Raw genomic sequence first — 23100 nt, forward strand, 5'->3', positions numbered from 1 at the left:
TAAAACTGCCTGCAGCCTTGCCCTGCAGACTGTCAGCTGAATACCTAACTTTTCTCTTAGAGACCTGTGGCAGACCATCCCTTTGTCACATATCCCTCCCCCTAGCGTTGGCAAGTAAGGTGGCACAGACAAATTTTCATGACAATACATCTATATTTTTGTGCAAAATCCCTATATTCTACTATCAATCTGAGAGGTTGCAGTGCCTAAAACCAGCTGGTTGCCTTGACATTTACCTCCTGGTTGTTCTGCATCTACAGTAATGGTGCATGGCCTGTTAAATTCTCTTCCCAACAGATAATATCGGAGTACTTTGTAGCCCACTTGATTGTGAGGCACTCCCTTTCCACAGTAGTGTATTTCTGCTCTCGACAAAGTAACTTATGGTTTACATACAGAATCGGGTTCTCTACTCCATCGTTCTCTTGTGACAACCCGGCACCTAAACTGGCCCCAGAAGCATCAGTTTGGAGAAAGAACCTTCTGTTAAGGTCAGGTGCCTGCAGTGCTGTAGAGGAACAAAAAAAAAAGACAAGTCTAACCAATAAATTTCTGTGAGTTCAGACCACAATAACTTGTCCGGACAACACTTTTTCATTAAATCAGTGAGTGCAGCCACTCTAGTGACAAAATCCCTCTATAACAGTCCACTAAGCCTTAAAAGGCTTGCAAATGTGATTTCTTTTCTTGTCTCGGACAATTCCTGTCTGGCTTCAGTTTATCCAACTGTGGTTTGATTAAACCCATCCCATAGCCCAAGTATTTGACTTGTCACTGCAAACACACATTTCCCTGGATCACCTGTTAAGCCTGCTGACCTTAAAGAAGCTAAGACCGACTCCACCTTACTTAAGTATGACTTCCAGCCCGGATTATAAATCACAATGTCATCTAAGCAGGCGCATAGGCTGTATGTGGCCTCAACAACTTGTTCACAGCATTTCTGAAAAGAAAATTTTTCCTTGTTACTTTAGTCTCCAACTTTATTCTCAAAACAAGGAACACTGACACCTGCCTGGTGAAAAAGTACAGTAGTCAAATACCTACTACCAGTTCATTTTGTGACCACTTTGTTGAACTTGAGCACAGGACCAATGCCACACTGGTAGTCCTTAAATAACTGGTCATATTAATCATCAAAACATACAATCCTGTTATCTCCCAATGAAGTTACAATATTAAGTACACTTAAAGGGGTATGCTCCGAAATGAAAGCAAAGACATCCAAATTCCGGCATATCATTTTTTTTTCACCTGTTGTTTTAAGGCCCGAGACAAGGCAGGTTCCATTGACATTTTAAGTGTCCTCACAACCACACCTACCAGCACACAAACTTGGACCTTATCCTGTCGATGATTGAGAACACTATTTTAAAGCAACTTGTCTTCTTTCTATCTCAACTCATGGCCTCCTATTTTTGCAAAAGGTCTCTTGCAAGGCTTTTTAACTTTGGCTGTACTGTGACAGTGGGATGGGTTTTCTGGCACACAGTACAAGCCCTACAGAGTCATTTTATGGCTAGGTGGGCTCTGGGCCAGTACAATCTGCATAGAACTTGTTCTCTAGTTCTATCTTCCCCTAAATGTCTACCACCCACCTGAGCGTGTGCAGTTTTTAACACTAAGGGCACATGAACTAGGGATGTGCACCGGCGACTTTTGAGGTCTCGTGTTTTGTGTTTTGGATCCGGATTTTCTCGAAGTTTTGGGTTCGGATTTGTTTCACAAAACACCTGCCGAAAGGTTTTGGATTCGGATTTTTTTTGAAAAAAGCATAAAAAGTTAAAAAATCAAGTTTTTGGGCTTATTTTCACTCCTACGCTATTATTAACCTCAATAACATCCAATAACAATAATTTCCACTAATTTAAAGGCTATTCTGAACACCTAACACCTCACAATAATTTATTTTTTTTAGTACAAAACCTTGCAACGAGGTATCTTTCTGGACTGCGTAGAGGAGTGTTCCCCACAATACAATTAAAAACCCATCAACTGGTCTGAATTACACCCAAAAATAGTATCTGGACTGCGTAGAGGACTGGCCACTGGCCACCACAATATAATATATAGAAAACCTTCAACAGGTCAGAATTACACCCAAAAATAGTATCTGGACTGCGTAGAGGACTGGCCACTGGCCACCACAATATAATATATAGAAAACCTTCAACAGGTCTGCATTACACCCAAAAATAGTATCTCTACTGCATAGAGGACTGGCCACTGGCCACCACAATATAATATATAGAAAACCTTCAACAGGTCAGAATTACACCCAAAAATAGTATCTGGACTGCGTAGAGTAGTGGGCACTGGGCACCACAATAAAAAATATATAGAAAACCTTCAACAGGTCTGCATTACACCCAAAAATAGTATCTGGACTGCATAGAGGACTGGCCACTGGCCACCACAATATAATATATAGAAAACCTTCAACAGGTCAGAATTACACCCAAAAATAGTATCTGGACTGCGTAGAGTAGTGGGCACTGGGCACCACAATAAAAAATATATAGAAAACCTTCAACAGGTCTGCATTACACCCAAAAATAGTATCTGGACTGCATAGAGGACTGGCCACTGGCCACCACAATATAATATATAGAAAACCTTCAACAGGTCAGAATTACACCCAAAAATAGTATCTGGACTGCGTAGAGTAGTGGGCACTGGGCACCACAATAAAATATATAAAAAACCTTCAACAGGTCTGCATTACACTGCACATACGGCTGCTCCTCCATCCTCTCCATCATATACATGTTGGAGTTTCAGTGTGTGAAAACCTCTTGTTTTTGATAATGTCAGTGCATTTTGAATATTTTTCAATTTGCCCCACACCACTGAATGTACTTTATCTATGATACGCATCTATCTATCTTGACTGCATAGTGTGGTGGCCCCGGTACACAATTTGGTACCGAGGCCACAATATAATTAAAAAACCCTCCACGGGTCAGAATTCCACCAAAAAAGGGTATGGACTGCGTAGTGTGGTGTGCGCGGAACACAATTTTTTACAGCGCCAACAATATAATTAAAAAATTGGGCATCAACTGTCACCGTTGTTTAATATCTGATACACCTAAATATGGACTGCACAGTGGAGTGGCCCCGGTAGTAAATTTGGTGCCGGGGCCACAATACCTCCTCCAACTTCCAAGTGTAGTGTTTATAAAGACAGACAGCGTCGAAGTGTTATTAGTTGACTTTCTTAACCCTAAAATTGTCCCTGTTGCAAATATTCGTGCAATGGACAGTTACTTTTTTATTGAAAGACTCAAGCTTTCAAGTGTAGTGTTTATAAAATATAAACAACAATACAGTAGTTTTGGAGCACGTCAATACCTCTTGTTTTAAATTATGACAGGGCATTTTACTTTTGGTTTAATTTCTTGAATTTGTTTAAATTTGGTTTTACTTTTTGAACATGGCAAACGACTGTTGTTTGGTCATATAATGCAAAAAAAAAAGTTCCAAGATGGAATTGTCCTTGGGCCCTCCCACCCACCCTTATGTTGTTGAAATAGGACATGCACACTTTAACAAACCAATCATTTCAGCGACAGGGCCTACCAAACAACTTTGGCTGAAATGATTGGTTTGTTTGGGCCCCCACACCAAAAAAGCTATTCATCTCTCCCTGTACAGACTAAACAGGCTCTACTGAGGCAAGATGTCGTCCTCATCCTCAACCTCTGATTCCTCTCCCCCTACAGTGTGTACTTCCTCCTCATCACACATTATCAATTCGTCCCCGCTGGACTCCACAACCACAGGTCCCTCTGTACTATCTGGAGGGCAGTGCTGTACTTCATTGAGGAATTGATTATTCATTTTTATGAACATAATTTTTTCAACGTTATGAGGAAGCAACCTCCCTCGCCGCTCACTGACCAGGTTCCCCGCTGCACTAAAAACTCTTTCCGAGTACACACTGGAGGGGGGACAACTCAGGTAAAATAGAGCCAGTTTGTACAGGGGCTTCCAAACTGCCTTTTTTTCCTGCCAGTAACAATATGGACTGTCTGACATGTCTACTTGGATGGTGTCAGCAAAGTAATCATCCACAATTTTTTCTATTGTGACAGCATCCAATGCAGCGAGAGTAGACATGTCTGCAATGGTTGGCAGGTCCTTCCGTCCGGACCAGATGTTATCAGCATCCCCGCCAGCGCCTCTTTTGGGAAAACTGAGCTTTTTCCTTGCAGCCATAGATGTGGAAGAAAATGAGGGTGGAGCTGTTGGCATGTCACGGTCCTCTTCAGAGGACAATCTCCTGACCAGCAGGTCTTTGCACCGCTGTAGACTTGTGTCCGCCGGAAACAGAGACACAACATACGCTTTAAACCGAGGATCGAGCACGGTGGCCAGAATGTATTCCTCTGACTTTAAAAGAGTGACCACCCTCGGATCCTGGCAAAGCGTACGAAGGGCTACATCCACAAGAGCTACATGCTTGGTGTAATCGCAATGGCTTACCAGCTCCTCCCTCACTTTCTCCAGCTGCTTCTGCAACAGCCTGATCAGGGGAATGACCTGACTCAAGCTAGCAGTGTCGGAACTGACTTCTCGTGTGGCAAGTTCAAATGGCTGCAGAACCTTGCACAACACGGAAATCATTCTCCACTGCGCTTGACTCAGGCGCATCCCCACTCCTTTGCCTATGTCGTAGGTGGCTGTGTAGGCCTGAATGGCCTTTTGCTGCTCCTCCATCCTCTGCAGCATATAGAGGGTCGAGTTCCAGCGCGTCACAACCTCTTGTTTAAGGTGATGGCAGAGCAGGTTCATGCTTTTTTGATGTGCCTCTAGTCTGCGGTAGGCACTGGCTGAATGCCGAAAGTGTCCAGCAATTTTGCGCGCCACCGCAAGCATCTCCTACACACCCCTGTCACTCTTGAGGTAATGCTGCACCACCAAATTAATGGTGTGGGCAAAACATGGGACGTGCTGGAAATTGCCCATATTTAATGCCCGCACAATGTTACTGGCATTGTCTGACACCACAAATCCCCATGAGAGTCTAAGTGGGATAAGCCACTGGGAGATAATTTCCCTCAGTTTCTCTAATATGTTGTCAGCGTTGTGCCTCTTATTAAAGCCTGTAATACACAATGTTGCCTGCCTTTGCACGAGCAGCCACACAGCACCACTGGACTGAGCACAGCACAGCACTGAACTGAACAGCACGAGATATAGCAGGACAGAGGACCACCTAACACACCCTCCCTCTACCCTGATCAATGCCCGAGTGAAGATGGCGGCGACTAGCGGGGAATTTATAGGATCCGAGTATCGCGAGAGCCGACAACGGGATTATGAGTCAGAGCCTCAGTTTCAGATTTGAATTTGGCGCCAATACCCGGATCTGTCTCGGATCCGACTCGGATCAGCAACGTTCGGTTGGGCTCGGATTTCATAAATCCGAGTGCGCTCATCTCTAACATGAACCTGTGGAATTATTAATTGTTCTACCTTTCTCTACCTTCACAGTATCTTTTCTAAACAACACATTATTTTTAATAGCAAACAATGACATACAGTCTACTGAGATGACAGGTTTTGCATTATCACCAACATTATTAGCCAATGTAAAGACATGTTGTAAAGTCACATCATTTAACTGGTCACATGCAAAGTTCTGCAAAGGCAACAGTTCTGGAAAGTCAGACCATTCTATACCTTCATCTGTAGACATGGCAGGTTCCTCCATGCTCTCAACAGCTAGAGCTGCTATTGGCTGCTTTGGTCTGGGCAACCAACGACACCCTTGACTTTTATTCTTTGTGATGCCTTTTGGGTTGTTTATTCTCAAGGCTTGAAGTTGATTAACTGTATTTACTGTAAGCTCTTGTCCAAAAAGAACCTTAGGGAATATTGGGAAGTCTCATCCAAGAAAAAGGTAACTTAGGGGTTGTGGCAGCTGCTACCTTCACGGTTTGGTCTTTAAATTTCATGGCCGAGAGATGCCTTTGAAATATTTTGGTTGCTCCCTGTGCGCAAAACACTTTGACCCTGGGCAACCACAAGTTCTTGGCTCCAGACAGGACAGGGCAGGAGACCCGTGTAAGCTCAATCCCAGAGTCCATGACCACCAGGACAATCTTATTTTCACCTGTACAGCCAGGTCCTGATTACCCAATAGGCTGACTAGACTGCAGGCTAGGATGTGAGGGTTTTTGGGGGGGCACAACATTTTTGGCGGTGCAAAATTGTGACAGTGAGAAGTATAAACTGAAATTCATTTTAAAATATAAGAGAATAGTTTTTCGTCAAATTAAAAAGAAAACATGAAAGAAAAATGTAGTAAGGTTTTAACCTTGACATTTTCCCATGATAAAAACTGAATACAGTGAGACATCTTTGATTCAGTAGCGCTCGTTCATGCCTCCGTTCTGCTATATAGTTCTGTTTTTAATGAAAATTAAATGAGTGGCAAAATTAACGTGACCCATTTTAAAAAGCCAATTGGAGCTGAGTTTTTGAAAACACTGGAACATAAACCTTGGTGGAGGGGGGTGAAGGAAGCTGGATTTTATATTAAGTACAAGTTTTTTTTACCTACCGTGTATTAGCCTGGTGCAGAAGATGAGGGGGGTGCTATAAGCCTATTAGTTTAGGGTGGCCGAAACTTTAATCAGGCCCTCTCTAAAGTCACTTTAATTAAAGAGGGACCACTGGTTGCAGAACTTCGGGAATAACAACTTGAAAAAAAAAAGGCCCAGCCCGGGCAAGTGAAGGGTTTATAGGCTTGTGGAGTCTAGTGCACTTGGTTTTAATGTGGCCAAGCTCCCCGGACTTTAAACAACCTGACAACTGGACCATGTTTAGCAGCAGTGTTCTCTTTGAGGACTTGGATTTGAGGTTCACACATTTGGACAGTGTCACCCTTAGTATTTATACATTTTCCCTTCTCTCATCAAGCAGCTGATTATTGAGTTTTTCTAAATCTGCATTAGTTTAGGAAGCGTCTTTCAAAGAGAATGCCAAGGCCACAGCTTTGACCTCATTATTGAGAGCTAGAAGATAGGACCAATACTTATCACCTTAATATTTTTAACCCCCAGTCCGCCCGTCAGATAACTTCCCCCCCCCCCCCCCCCCTGTATCCCTCCTCCCGCCCCCACATCCCCTCCCCTTCCGGAAGATCACAGGTTAAATCAGAACAGTTTAAAAACGCAAGAAAACAGAAGCACAACCACATCCCTGACGAAGTCTAAGGACGAAACGCGTTGGACATAACGACACCCCGCACAAGTATCTATGCACACTCACCTCTGCCCCTGGAGAAACATCCCTTGCAGACTCTCCAGGATTTGACGCTGAGACAGAAGAACAAGTACCGGCAAAACCTGCAGTGGAACGCAGAGTGCGCTCCAACTACACCGGAAGTCCGGCGGAAGCACCTCAGGTGAACTAGCAGCACCCGCTCGGTCCCAGTCAAGCCACCGCTCGGTACACGCTACAAATCAGCTCTTAATAATTAGCGCCAAACGGGAGACCAGAGAGAGGAAAAGGCTGACGAACATCCAACTGCTCTTATAAGAGCTATCTAAGCAAAAGTCAAACACTTTATATCTCGCTACACACCTATAATCCATAACACTTAAACCTAGATTTGTAATCTTGCACACAACATCTGCCCAACACTTTAAAAGCACACCTCAGCACATAATAATTACCAATTAGAGGCTATCATAACACTAAGTGCCTCTATTTTACAGCTCTAGCCAACCAAGAGCTCTTAACACCCCTACAGATACACTAATCACACCCTACACAGAAGGTACCAATCCACCCCAATATACAGTGCAAAAAGCTATAAAACAACACCAGCAAAAGAGCTATAACATTTAAAGCCCCAAAAGTATATTGGTGGTACCATATCTACCGTGTTCCCTACATACCACCTCTACCTCCCCCCTCCCCCCCCTCTCCCTCCCTTCTTTTCCGTTTTTTCTTTTTCTTCTCTTTCCCCAGGTTGCGCCACGGCAAAAACAAGAAGGCAAACAACGAATTCGGAAACCGGAACATCCGAAGAATCCGTAACGGCAGCACCGACCCCTAAGACACTCCCGCCAAGCGCAGACGCCCAAGGTAAGCTCACCACAAAGAGACCCTACCACCTGATCCCGAATCATTATTGAGAGCGTCTGCTTCAGCGTGATTGTGTTCCTAAGCATATCTAGAAGAAAGAGTATTTTCCTTATGGAGCAATCATTCAAACTCTTCATGCTTTTTGTAGCCAGATAAACCCTCTCTAAATTACACTCCACACATTTCTTTAGACTCTCTTTATTTGTGCATCTCTTGCTGAACCATGTTGTTGTTTCAAAACAGCAATTTCTTGCTCTTTCTCTGCTGCATTCTATTTTGCAGTCTTTTTATGAGCTTTCACTTCTTTTCCTCTTTCCTCAGGTGACTTTTCCAATTACAATACAATACAATTCCCCGTTTAAGGATTCAAAAACAGCTTTATAGACTTTTATCCTTTTATCACACTGTTGCTTTAAGTTCCACATTCCTTTTCTAAGCCAGGGGTTTTCTTCTCTAGATTTAAAAATAGTTTCCCCATGTACTTGAACTCTTCCCTGGCCATATAAAGCAAGAGGTTGGTTTTTCAACCTTAATCTCCACCTGCAAAATCCAGTGCAGGTTTTCCAAATATTGCTGCTGAGACTGAGCATCAGATACTCCCATCTGCAAATTTTCTTTTTGGCACGCTTTGTTCTTTTTCTTGTCCTTGTTAACTGAAGTAAAGACAGTTTTGCACAAGCAATAACTACTCTTCTATCTATCTATCTATCTATCTATCTATCCTTTTAAATTTTAGAACTAGACTAACTTACTGATGATTCATGTAATTAATGGATTAATTTATTCAAGTTCCTATAAGCTAAAATCCACACACATATATTCAGCTGCTCAATATGCCTACCAGTCATTCTAACACTGGCATTTGCATAATTAATTATGTTTGTTTTATATTGTTTATGCATCTTTGCACTTTGTTTTTCAGGCATTATTATGGCTGACTAACCGAAACCAGTAACCACTTTTTAAAATTAGTCTTTGATAAAAAAAATACTCAGATTTCAACTGCAATATAACTGCCATGCCCTACTCTCCCTGGTGTCTGGGAGACCTATCTGGAATTTGAGAGTCTCCCGGACATTCCGGAAGAGTTGGCAAGTATGACATAGGCAATGTACAATAAGGCGTGCCGAGGATGCTCTGGCACAGGGGCAGCAAATTCAAGTCCTGGGTTTCTTGTAAGTTTAGTTGTTTCAGTTGTATGATTTTCACCAGATACAGGACAGGTCTAAGCACAGACTGACAGTGATGACTGACGTAGTGCAGTCTTTGTATTGGCAACTACACTCTGCGTGCCCCTAACTAGCACAGAAAAACTGTATGCATGTAAGATAGACCATAAAAACACATTGTATGTACAGTACGCATTAAGAACATCATGATTTATGTGTTTAATGTAAACACAAATACTGTTTTTTTTTTTCTTTTTTAAACAATCCATATTTTTATTAATAATTATACTATTTGGAGTTATTCATATATTTTATAATAGAATTTGTTTTGTATGCGTTCTGATGTGACCCTATATTGCACACATGCATGTGCGTATTCTGCATTCTGTAACATTTAGGCAGCGTGTATTTACACCTAGATTCAAATGGAAACGTATCTTGAGATCCACCTAGATTTAAATCCGTAACTATGCTTAAGTTCCGAGCTTTTCTTTTAAATGCAAGTTGCGCGCAGGATGCCTCCGAACGTGAATCGTGCACATAATGTACAAGTATGAGATCCCTTATCCCAAAAACTGTTATCCAAAAAAACAGAATGAAAATACAAATGTTATCTCTTGGCCATGCCATATATACAGTCATAATGGGTTGGGTACTAAATGCCAACACTGGAAATGTTGGCAGTTAAGCTGTTGACATGAAAATGTCGGCACGCTAATTGGTGGCCTTGTGCTTTCAATGTCGGAATTGTGATTGACAATCACGCTGTCAACATTTGCAAGCTGTCCCCAGAATGGAATGGTCGGCATTCAGCCTGCCGATATTTTCATGTTGAAAGGTTAACTGCCAACATTTCCAGTGTAGGAAATGTGACAGCATCATCATCATCATCACCATTTATTTATATAGAGCCACTGATTCCCCAGCGCTGTACAGAGAATTCACTCACATACAGTGTTGGACTGGGGCATGAAGGGCCCACCGGGGGACTGCAACGCTAGGGGCCCACCAGAGGGGGTGTGGCCAGCCATCATAGATGTGAGACCAGACACTAGAGGGGGACTGGACAGCCCACGAAGGACAGCTAGCACCATAGTGTAGTATATAAAGAATGCAGTGTGTATATAAATAGTACACAGTCTTGACCTGCCCTTTAGATTGGGCAGAACAGTCACCAAAAATCGGGATTGTCCCACTAGAATCAGAACATTTGACAGACTGTCCTACCTGTTCTTGTCACCACCTGTGGCTGCTGGTTTCTTTAGTTGCGACTTGTCTTGATCCCGGAATGTTGGGGGCCCTATTTGGAAAAAAAAATGGGTACATTTAGAAAATTACAACCAGCCCCGGCGTTAAATCAATCGGACCCTTAATTGATACTTAGGCCTTCCTCCAGCCCCAACATTAAAATAATAGTATTCACATTTAATAAATAAACCTATCTCCCTCCTCCAAACAAGCCCAGCAATAAATTAAAAGCATTTACGTATAATAAATATACCTATTTCCCGCAACCGTCACTGCCATTAAATAATTCATATTTACATTTAATAAATAAACCTCATGCTCCTCAAACTCAGCCCCACATTCAATTAATAGTCCACAAACCACCCCATCTAAAATGAATAGTCCCCACTATAAAATTAAATTGCCCTAATATCATCCCACAAACAAATAACCCATTAGTTAGCCACCACCTACCTCACACACATTACATTGCCACAAGCCCACTGTGCCATCACACACACATTACTGTGCCCCTTCATCACCATGCTGTGCCTCCTTATGAACACACTGTGCCCTCCTTGCTACTTTTGCTCACCCCTTCTCCTGGCCCCCCTTCATCACACTCTGCCATGCTGCCTTGGCCCCCCTTCTCCCTCTTTCATGCCATGCTGCCTTGCCACCCCTTCTGCCTCTTTCATGCCATGCTGCCTTGGCCCCCCTTCTCCCTTTTTCATGCCATGCTGCCTTGGCCACCCCTTCTCCCTCTTTCATGCCATGCTGCCTTGGACCCCCCTTCTCCCTCTTTCATGCCATGCTGCCTTGGCCCCCCCCCTCCTTCTCCCTCTTTCATGCCATGCTGCCTTGACCCCCCTTCACACTCTGTCATGCCATGCTGCCTTGCCCCCCCTTCTCCCTCTTTCATGCCATGCTGCCTTGCCCCCCCTTCTCCCTCTTTCATGCCATGCTGCCTTGGCCCCCCCTTCTCCCTCTTTCATGCCGTGCTGCCTTGGCCCTCCCTTCTCCCTCTTTCATGCCATGCTGCCTTGCCCCCCCCTTCTCCATCTTTCATGCCATGCTGCCTTGCCCCCCCCTTCTCCCTCTTTCATGCCATGCTGCCTTGCCCCCCCCTTCTCCCTCTTTCATGCCATGCTGCCTTGGCCCCCCTTCTCCCTATGTCATGTCTGCTGCCTTGGCCCCCCCTCCTTCTCCCTCTTTCATGCCATGCTGCCTTGACCCCCCTTCACACTCTGTCATGCCATGCTGCCTTGCCCCCCCTTCTCCCTCTTTCATGCCATGCTGCCTTGCCCCCCCTTCTCCCTCTTTCATGCCGTGCTGCCTTGGCCCCCCCTTCTCCCTCTTTCATGCCATGCTGCCTTGCCCCCCCTTCTCCCTCTTTCATGCCATGCTGCCTTGCCCCCCCCCTTCTCCCTCTTTCATGCCATGCTGCCTTGGCCCCCCTTCTCCCTATGTCATGTCTGCTGCCTTGGCCCCCCCTCCTTCTCCCTCTTTCATGCCATGCTGCCTTGCCCCCCCTTCACACTCTGTCATGCCATGCTGCCTTGCCCCCCCTTCTCCCTCTTTCATGCCATGCTGCCTTGCCCCCCCTTCTCCCTCTTTCATGCCGTGCTGCCTTGGCCCCCCCTTCTCCCTCTTTCATGCCATGCTGCCTTGCCCCCCCCTTCTCCCTCTTTCATGCCATGCTGCCTTGCCCCCCCCTTCTCCCTCTTTCATGCCATGCTGCCTTGGCCCCCCTTCTCCCTATGTCATGTCTGCTGCCTTGGCCCCCCCTCCTTCTCCCTCTTTCATGCCATGCTGCCTTGCCCCCCCTTCTCCCTCTTTCATGCCGTGCTGCCTTGGCCCCCCCTTCACACTCTATTATGCCTGCTACCTTGGGCGCGCACTTACCTGTGCATAGTTCTGGCATCCTTCATTCTTGCTCCTCTGGGCAAAAAGAGAGGGGTGGCGGATGCACAAGACAGTAATTGTACGGGCTGCGATGTGAACGGGGGTAACTAATCCCCTAGTTAATTGTACAAGGAATGGTCCACAGTGCACTCAAGTACAAAGGGGTATAGTAAAATAATGTGATAGCTGTGGTACACAAAAGTTGTGTATATGCACAGTGGATACTGCGTGATAACCGGATGTTGCAGAAATGAAATTGTAACATGTAACAATAGCAAATACAAAAGAATATTAAATAATGATTAATAAACAAATATAACATCAATAAGGATGAATAGTAGATGAATGATGCAGGTATACAATAATTGGTGAGTGATATCAAAAAAGTCCAAGGTAGCTGTGACGGGTTGTCAGCTGGTGTTTGCCGGGGGTGGCTGTGTAACGCCCGGTGTTTCTGTTATCCTCTGTGCGTGTAAGTGGTGCAATTACCTTGTTTGAGAAGTGAGTGCACTCGGTAGCTGATTCTGTGGTGCAGACTGCTGATGCCTAGTCTCGTGGTCTCCCCCTGTGTGCCTGCGGCTGTTCAAGGCAAGTCGGATGGTGAACGGTTCCCGGAGCGGCAGCGGGTTCGATGGAGACGCTGCGTGCGGTCAGTGATGTGTGCTGGATTCTGTGGCGGGTGAGTGCTGCACTTTGCTCCTCTGGGCGGCTGGATAACAGGAACTCCTCGTCGGCCGTCTCTTCATTCCCCTGCTGAAACTGAAAAAACACACTACCGCGCAAGTGCAGAGATGGGCTTTAACACAAGTGTCGCCGTCGGGAGTCAGCCGCATGGAAGCTCCACCCTAACAATAGAGGGGGGCGGAGCTTAAATGTGACAGGGCCTGCCGGTGGATAGCCCGGCTTCCCGGCAGGCCAGTCCGAGGCTGCTCACATACTTACAGTCTAAATTCCCTAACATACACAGAGAGAGAGAGAAACTAGGGTCAATTTTGATAGTAGCCAATTAACCTACTAGTATGTTTTTGGAGTGTGGGAGGAAACTCACACAAACACAGGGAGAACATGCAAACTACACACAGATAAGGCCATGGTCGGGAATTGAACTCATGACCCCAGAGCTGTGAGGCAGAAGTGCTAACCACTAGGACACCGTGCTGCCATATTGACAAAATTATCAAGTGTCTTCTCCTGCAGTCACTATGAGGAGCTCTGCTACACAATTTAATGAGAAAGGGAATACTAGAGTGTGAAAAAGACAGGTGAGTTCGTAATAAAGTAGTATTGATGCAAAATTCTCCAAATTGAGGAAAAACACAGAAAAGTCCTGAATGTCCTAGATAATTGCTTGCATACTGTACCTGTATAATAACAATTTATCATTTAGCTATTATAAACTTTTAACCATTGGATGATTTACTTTATTCTAAAAAAAATTATACTAAAGGGGCCCAGCAGGCAATAGGGCCACGGCGCACTGTTGGGGTAGTGTGAGGGTGGGCATACAGAAAACCTAACCTAGGGGGTACAAATATATAAATATTGTCTCTTTAAATAAGCATGAAGTGAAAATAAACTTAGAGATTCTCTTACAACATAAATATGTTTGTATTTCTATTAAGTTTATTGCTTTTTTATTTGCTGTTTATTTTTTGCTAATCGCGACTTTTTGTGGTTCCCCAGAGGAAGTTGATATGTACTTTACATCTGTTACACTGTGTGACTGGTGAGAAGAACATGACATTGAGGTTTCAATTTTGAACCCTAATCTATGATTCCCACTGCTTCGCTTAACGTCCCATACAAGTCTAAGCTGTTGGACACACCATCTCAAACCAAATATTTTCCTTTTCTCCACATCTTAATAAAATGTAATAAAAAAACAAAGGAACACAAAGCTCAAGATCATGAATTCTTGTTTCTATTTAGTATCATGTGTAAGTATAGAAAATTATTTCTTAACAAACATCTGGGCCAACATCTGTTGTGTTACTTTAAAGATGTGTTCCCAAGACATTTTTTCAACAGTTTTCAATTACGTATAGGATTAAGGCAATTTATATAACACTATTATTGAAGGGAAAAATTGTCTTTGATGTCAAAAGTGAAGCTAGCAGTATTCATCACTGATAACTTCATCCAAAGTATTAAGTTACTTAGCTACTTGTAAACGTGCAGCTCTACTGTATTGTATATCAACATAGTGGTCTATGCTCTAAGGAACATATAGAGGAAAAAGCTGCACATTTCCAATGTGTCCTTCATATTTGCCTCCTCTTGGGGTTTTATTTGGTTGCCCAGTTGGTGACGCACCTGCAGGAGTAGCGGGATGTAACGATTGTCTCATTGTCCGAACGCAGAGATCCCTGGGGAGATGGATGCACATGTTAGCCTGGTTTAGCACTGGCGCAAAGTCTAACGTGTTCCCTGGTGTTTCACCAAGCACCGCCGCAAGGCAGGATGGACTTAAGCGGCCGGAAGACACAGGTCGCGGCCTTCTGAGCAGTCACTAGGTGTAATACAGCGGAGAGAAATAAAAAATTCGGGTCAGCTAGCCGAAGACTGGTACACTGGCTGTAGCGAGGTACAAAATCAGCATGCAAAAGGAAAGTCTAACAACAGGCCGGAATCTGGTAGACAGGCAGTAGCGCAGTATAGAATCAGGATCTGAGGAAGAGAAGTCAAAGCAAGCAAGGACTGGTACAGTAGGGTTTAACAGGCAGAAACACTTCCCTATGAGGATTCACAAGAAAACCAAGGACAGCAGCAATAACAGGGAGTCAGTCTGAATATGGAAACCTGTTGCTCTGACACTGTTAGATTGTGAGAGTGAGCTTTATATACACTGCAGAACAGAATATGCCGCCTCCCAGCCACAAGCATGTGACAAACCAGGAAGTGCTGATCTAACACAGAGACAGAGGGAATCAGTGCGCTCGCAGTGCATGTTGAGCGTGACATCATCACGCCCTGCCAGACATCCATTGCGGAGCGCGACGGAGGAGGAGACCAGGGAGGGTGCCGGATCGCCAGCTGACCACAAGGTAAGTATTTTCTTCTTTTTTTTCAGGTTTTTGTTTTTTTTTCCTGCCTCCGGAGGGCCCCCCTGGGCTGCAGGGCCCATATATATAATAATAATTATATTTTTTTTGTATATATAGGGGCCCCGGTGCACTGCTGTTCCCGGGGGCCCAAGATGTTCTTAAAAGGGCCCTGCGACCATGGATCCAAAAGATAATTATTGTATGTAACAAAACCCCACAGCTATTCTGATGTTCTAAGATAAGGAGACACGTTTATGCATGAAAGACAGCACAAGGTGGTATCTAACAGCATAGTCCGTTCAGCATTTCTAAGTGATTCACATTTTAAGAATCAGACTCTCTTATTTCATACACAGATGAATGATGGGTTGATTTTGTGCAAGTGATAAAGAAAAGAATAATGGTCAGGACATGACTGTTAATGTACCGGAGACAAAGAGAAATCAAGAACAATTTTCCTGAACCCATTTTAGTGAAGAGAAAAAAAATATATATATAGTGAGTTAATATACAATGTACAATGTAAGGTCCCTGATGGCCACATTCAGCCAGCAAATCACTGTCTTTTTCACATGTTAAGAATAGTTGGATTGAACAGATGAGCAAAGCTGATTTAAAAGGCAAATATCATAGTTCATTTGTTGCGCTTTGTTTGGTTAAATTACCAACAAACCATTTTTGTGAAAATTAAATGCATGGAACGTTTTCTTAAAAAAAAACTAAGAAATTAAATAATGTATATGACAAGTCTAAATGAAAAAAATCAAATACACGCTTTTTGTAGACTTTATTTCTTCTGTGGCAGGTGAAAGCAAAACAGAGTAGAGTATGGTTTGGAGTGAATCTAAAGCTGGTTTGTTGTTTTGCTGAAACAAAGAACTTTCAGATGTGTTTATACAATTTCACCAATATTGATCCTTACACTGAATGCTAATTCAGCCACCTACACTGCATACTGTTGATGCCCCTTTTCATTGCAAAAAAAAACATTTACCTGTTAAGCCTTAACACTTTAAACGCATAAATAAAGACACGGACACCAATTTAAAGTTTTGGCAAAAGGTCACAGTTTATTAAAACAAACTATGGTAGCAGAGAAAGCAATTTACAAGTCAGCTAACAATTAATAACCTAACCAAACAGTTTATGGGCATCCGGCACTAACCACGGGTCCCAGGACATACTCCTTTGTGATTGGCCAATGGTAAATCTGGCATTACTACACCCCTACATGACTCACAATGACGTGGCCACACAAAGCAGGTCAAGGTATCCCCTACACAAAAAGACCAAGGGCAATGTTACTTCGAAAGGGCTCCTACTATCTGCCATTCCCAACACCCATATAGCCACACTTAAACCATCCTAAATGCTGCTGCCCTCTTAGATCTACCTCTGACCTAAGCCATGTCTCATCTCTGGTAACCACCTCTCTCTCGTGCTTACAGGACTTCTCCCGTGCTACTCCCCACTTATGGAATTCCCTACCATGCCCAATTAGACTTTCCCACAGCCTTTAAATCTCAAGACATTCTCTACAAACCCATCTAATTTTTAGAGGTGACCTTATCCCCGATAACACTATTCACACTAATGCACCCCCACAACTGTCCCAATCTCCACTCTAAGCCACACTCGCTCCTCTTGTTTCAGCTTTGCCCTCTTCCACATTGAATGTAAGTTCTCTAATGAGCAGGGTCCTCCATACCTTTTGTTTTTATGTCTGTATTTATTTTGTCTGCCTTGTCTGTTTTTGTGTTATGTATGTCCTGTGTACCTACAGTACAGCGGGGCGGAGCACTGTGGCGCCGTACAAATCTACGATAATAATAATAAAAGCGGTAGTGACCTGCGGCCAATCAGCGATAGCACCGTATGTATTAGTCACTGACTGCAAAAGCTTTCCTGCTGACTGTGCCTCACCTGGGAGAGGGAGAAAAATGTTAACACGCAATAGATTATAACACACAATAAACTGAAAACCCAGAGCTATACAAATGGAGAGACAGAGATAATTTGTGCAGCTAAAAGAGTTCCAGCAACTACTATAGGGCAGCTGAAGGCCCTCCCCATGGATACTATTGGCTGGAGTATGTAAGAGAACTTATCCCCTAATAGGTAAATGAATGATGCTGGCACAAACACAACACATGAGTTTAAGTGCGTTTGGCTTATGGCCTCTCTTGTCATTAAGGGTGTAACATATAGAGGACATTCAAACTGTACGATCAGAGTTTAGTCCTTCGCTGGAGTTTTGTTGCAAAATTTTCTGTCCATTCAGCCAATGTCACTTGTGGTCTTTGCTTCATCACCTTTTTATCTTGAAGGAGCCTCTCCACTTGTTTCTCACTAATATCTCCAAGATTATCCAGAAATCTGTGTAAGTGCCTATAGAGAAAGTGTACCTTTATGCTCATATTAGTACTAGAGATGCTCGGGCTCGGTTTTCTGAAAAACGAACCCTCCCGAAGTTAGGGGATCCGAGTAGGCTCGCGAGCCGGCTCGGTACTTTCGCATGTCCTCGAATCTGAATTGAGGCAAAACATCATTGTTGCGTTGTTGGATCTCGCGGGTTTTGGATTCCATAAGTACCTCCCTCCCCAGGAGTTTCAGCGCCATTGCTCACACAGAAACAGGAGGGGTAGCAGTGTTCTTGTCACTCTCCAGTGACATTGCTTAGTGCTATTGCTCATACAGAAACAGGAGGGGTAGCAGTGTTCTTGACAAATGACTGGAAATGAATGTTATTGAGGTTAATAATAATAATGTAGGAACAAAAAAAAGAGCCAAATTATGTAATTTTAGCAAAAACAAAAAGGAATTTTAGAAAAAAAATAGGGATCCAAAACAAAAACACGCGAGGGCGGTTTTGGCAAAATCAAAACCAAAACATTGGGGTCAGTGAACATCTGTAATTAGTACTCAATTTTTTTAAGCTTATAAGCATGTTTTGCACCAGTTTTTAATAATGGTCTGCTCTGTGGTTACCCAAGAAGTTCTTCACAAGTGAGACATAACTGCACCAGGCAGAAATGTCAACACCATTCATACATTTTGTGAAATTAGAATCCTTGAAAAGTTTATGAATTTGAGGACGTTCATAGATTCCAGCTTTTAGTTTTTCCATACTTCGTCCAAGGAATGATCCATAATGTATTTGAAGTAATAGCTATCTTTGTACAAGGCCTTAACAAATTGTTTCATTAGTCCCAGCTTTATATGGAGTGATGAAAGAATGATTTTTTTCCTTGTCACTCAAATGACTTTATTCTTACTTAAAACACTCTGTATATACAAATTGTCACTACAACCCCTCAGTATACAGCTTGACTCATTTACACTAATTACATTTATATACAAATATATTACACGGAAGAGAGATATGAAAAGCACTATAGACAACGTGAACCGCTCAACTGCCAACTATCAACTGACTGCTGGTTAGGTGACCGATAATTTATACATGGAGGGGAAATATTCTAGACTGCATATGTAGTCCACTGGTAGAGAATGGCAACTCAACACCCTCAACCTTGCACCTTCCAGGATCAATCCTCAGAATGAATCTCTGCTCCTCCCCTTGTTGTTGTGACCCTTACTTATATCCAGGGTCACATTTCCACAGTACTTTCTCCTCCCTCTGCAAACCGCTTGCTCGCTCCCTCTTAAACATTGGTGGATGCTGGATCAAGGGGTTGGAGGGGGAGTGGAGGTGAGCTGTGCTTCCACAGAAGCTCCCCTGCTGGGTTGCAGACAAAATGTCTGGACTAATTTTGTGGAGGACAATAAATACTAATTGGCCTTCCCCACCTCCAGATATAGGATAGCAGTCAGCCTCTCACCAGTGTCCTGGAACTTGATCCTTACCCATAATCTACCTGGCTTCACTTTAAGGACAATGAATAACAGCTTCACTACAATATCAACAATATGCAATAAACAATATACATATTTTACATTGAGCTACAATGTCCCCTTATGCACATGTAATGAAACACTGCATTTGTACTCTAGTGAGCTGGGGAGCATAAACAGGGCTATAATAAGTACATGTTATACTCTACATTTTGTGAGAAATGTGAGACAAGTTGATTAACACACTATCTATTGTGGGGGCATTATTATAAAGTCACTAGAGATCTGAGTATAGTCTGTATAGTAAAGCCACTATAGGTTTCATGTCTCTAGAGATATATTGGGGGGGGGTCTGCATTGTAAAGCCACCAGATATTTGAGGGTCTTTCCTTTACAGTACACTTAAAAAAGGTTGGCATTAGTTAGTAGTCATTAGTATGCATTATGTTTTTATTAGAGGTTATGAGAATGCTCTCTGTATTGCATATATGTTTCCAGAAATGTCTCTGTATTGTAATTTGATTATTAAGGTGCTCTCTGTATTGTATCAAGGTCACTAGAATGTGGTCTGCAATGTATATATATTACTTGAATATTCTCTATATTGTATAGTAGTCAGTAGGATGCTCTCCATGTTGTTCACCAGTCACTAGGATGCTTTCTTTATTGTATATTGGTCACCAGAATGTGCTCTGTATTGTATAGTTGTTACTTGAAAGCTCTCTGTATTTTATTGAGGTTGCTTGGACACTCTCTGTATTCTATAAATTACATTAGAATGAGCTCTATATTGTATAGAGATCAATAGAATGCTCTCTGTATTGTATAGATGCCACTAGAAGGAGCACTATATTGTATAGAGATCAATAGAATGCTCTCTGTATTGTATAGATGCCACTAGAAGGAGCACTATATTGTATAGAGATCACTAGAATATCTCTGTATGGTATATTGGTCACCAGAATGTGCTCTGTATTGTACAGATGTTACAAGAATACTTGCTGCATTTTATTAAGGTTGCTCGGACCCTCTCTGTATTGTATAGATGACACTAAAATGAGCTCTATATTGTGTAGAGACCACTAGAATACTCTCTGTACTGTAAATAGGTCATTAGAATAGTCTCTGCATTTAATACTAGCCAGATGGATCGGGAAAGTGTTGTATCTTGTTATAGCTTTTTACATTCATTTCATTGGCTATATAAAACCACACCCACGTTAGAAAAACCTTGATAGCGCAATTTTTGTCATGCCCACTGTTCGCTCTTGTAGAAGATTCTGGGCCACTTGCTCCTGTTTGCTCCCGAGGCCAAAAGTTGCCAACCAGCCTCCAATAGGTGGAGCCAAAATCCACCAAAATTTTCCAGGAAGTTTGAAATAAAATGATCCTGTCTGTATGTGCTACGGATGACTGAAAATATAAAAAGAAATGTTAATCATTGCTATATGCCAAAAAGAAAGTAACATTTCAATCATAATTGGTATAAATAATTTCCATCCACATAAGAAGCTTTATGATATGGTAATAGACATAGTGAAGCTGATTATGTACCGATTGTCATAATTACAATGGAAAGACAGCAATTTCATGTCACTGATTTACGCTTAACTGGGATAAATGCCAAAACCTTCTGCTAATTGTTACAATTATCTCTAGACGAACACCGGCATAAAAGGGATTATTTCTACATGTCTGGATCGAGGAGCAAGATATTATGAACTGTCTTTTTGTAGAACAAAATACCTTTTTTACAGATGATTTCAGATAAAAGCGTTGTTTATAAAAAAAAAATCTTTATATATAAAGAATAGTATCACTGTAAAAAATATATTTCAACTGTCATTGATTATATAATTTAAAATGATGCTAATAATTCTTGATGAATCGTAAGTCTGGCATCCCAGATATTTTTCTACCTTAATGGTGGGATTTTCTGCCACTTGAAGTGTGGCATATTTGACACTATGGGGTGGATTTATCAAAGCGTCTGAAAAGGAAAAGTGGAGGTATTGCCCATAGCAACCAATCCGATTCTAGCTATAATTTATCTAGTACATTCTAGAATAAGTTTAGAATAACTTTTGTGATGACGAACAGTCAGGAAATTTGAAATGGAAACAGCTCTAGACATCCCAGAGAGAGCTGCCCTATACTCAGGAGCTGACTAGGCTGGGGGGCAGGGGGGCAAGTCCACAGCCGGTCCTATAGTGAGCTACGTTGGGCTGGGTCACTGGGCCACCTAATTTTTATTCCTTTAAAACGTTCCTAATATTCTGCTGAGCGGAGTCCCGATCTCAACCCCCCTGGGCTAAAATTTGCCATCCAGCCACATACTTTACTATAAAGGCAATTTGCTGATTCTTTGTGTCCAAATTCTAATTCTAGTTCACATAATCTGATTTATTTGTCAACTCCAAGCATATACACCACAGATCAAATACTGAGAAGGCCATCCAGGTTCAATCTGTCATGCCACTTTTTAATAATGAAATACTTTCCTTGCACATAGTTTATATGCCCAATGCGTCATTGGTGTACACAAAGATGGCTCTCTAGCAGTTGTGGAACTGCAAGTCCCAGCATGCAGAATTTAGCAGAGCAGAAGGCATTTGTAATTCGACAACAGAAGAATCGCAGATAGTAGATGTGTGCTACAGGTATATTCTTGGGCAGCTTTGGACTTAAAGACATACTTGCCGACTTTCTTAAGTCAGCATCAGGGCCATAATTCCATTGCGACCATAATGGGAAAAAGTTCTAACACAAGTTAGTTCCGAACAAGGCCATTGACCCTCCACTCTTGTGACCAAGTGGAGGCGCACTACTCTCCTTGGAGGAATGCACCGAACCCTTTTGCCTCTGATGCGTCAGTGTGTAGCTCAAGAGCCCTAGTGTATATACGTGGGGAAGGCCAAATTCTAATACCATTAAATCAACCAGACTTTTAAATCTTCCCTGATTTCCAAATTTAATTAAACTAGAGAATGCGGTCTATTCCTGTCCACTGTGGCCAATTGTAGCTTTCTGCAATTTTTTTTACCTATGAGTATAACCCTGCAGGCGAAATTAAATGAAGCCAGTAAAGATTGAATCTGACGTAAAGTGCTAGATGGGGAAGACAGTGTATCGGCTATGAGGTTCTCTAATTTGACATTTTTTTTCCTTAGTCAACAACACCTTTTACCCTTATTAATTTCGATCTCCAGGAAAGATAGACAAGTTACGGGCCCTTCAGTCTTGTCATGAGCTATAGGTACCCCCATCAAGGTGAAGAGAGCTTGGTCATAGAGCAAGGTATCCGCGCATACCTTGGAATTGACTGGGCTCATGAATACAAAAATAATCGAGGTACTGCGCTATCCCGTGGTGACCTGTTCCTGCCTGAATAGCTCAGTGTAAGAAACAACTGAATGACTCAAAGAATGCACAATATAGTGAGCACCCCCATGGGGAGACAGTGATCAATATAATAATCATCTTCAATTTTAAAGCCCATGAACTTGAATGAATCCAGGTGTAGGAGACGCATGCAGAAAGACGATTTTATGTCCAATTTGGCCATAAGGGGACCTTTACCAAAGCTTCTGATAAGGGACAAGGCATCCTCGAATGATTGGTAAACTACAGTACTGATGTCCTAATCTAAAGTATCATTAACAGAGCCGCCTAATGGGTGTGATAAATGCTGGATCAGACGAAATTTTCCTGGTGATTTCTTGGGGACTATGCCTACCGGGGAAATGACCATGTGTGGAATGGGGGGTGACGAGAAAGGCCCTATCATGTGTCCCAGG

The sequence above is a fragment of the Mixophyes fleayi genome, chromosome 1, assembly GCF_038048845.1.
Source record: "Mixophyes fleayi isolate aMixFle1 chromosome 1, aMixFle1.hap1, whole genome shotgun sequence".
Lineage (NCBI taxonomy): Eukaryota > Metazoa > Chordata > Amphibia > Anura > Limnodynastidae > Mixophyes > Mixophyes fleayi.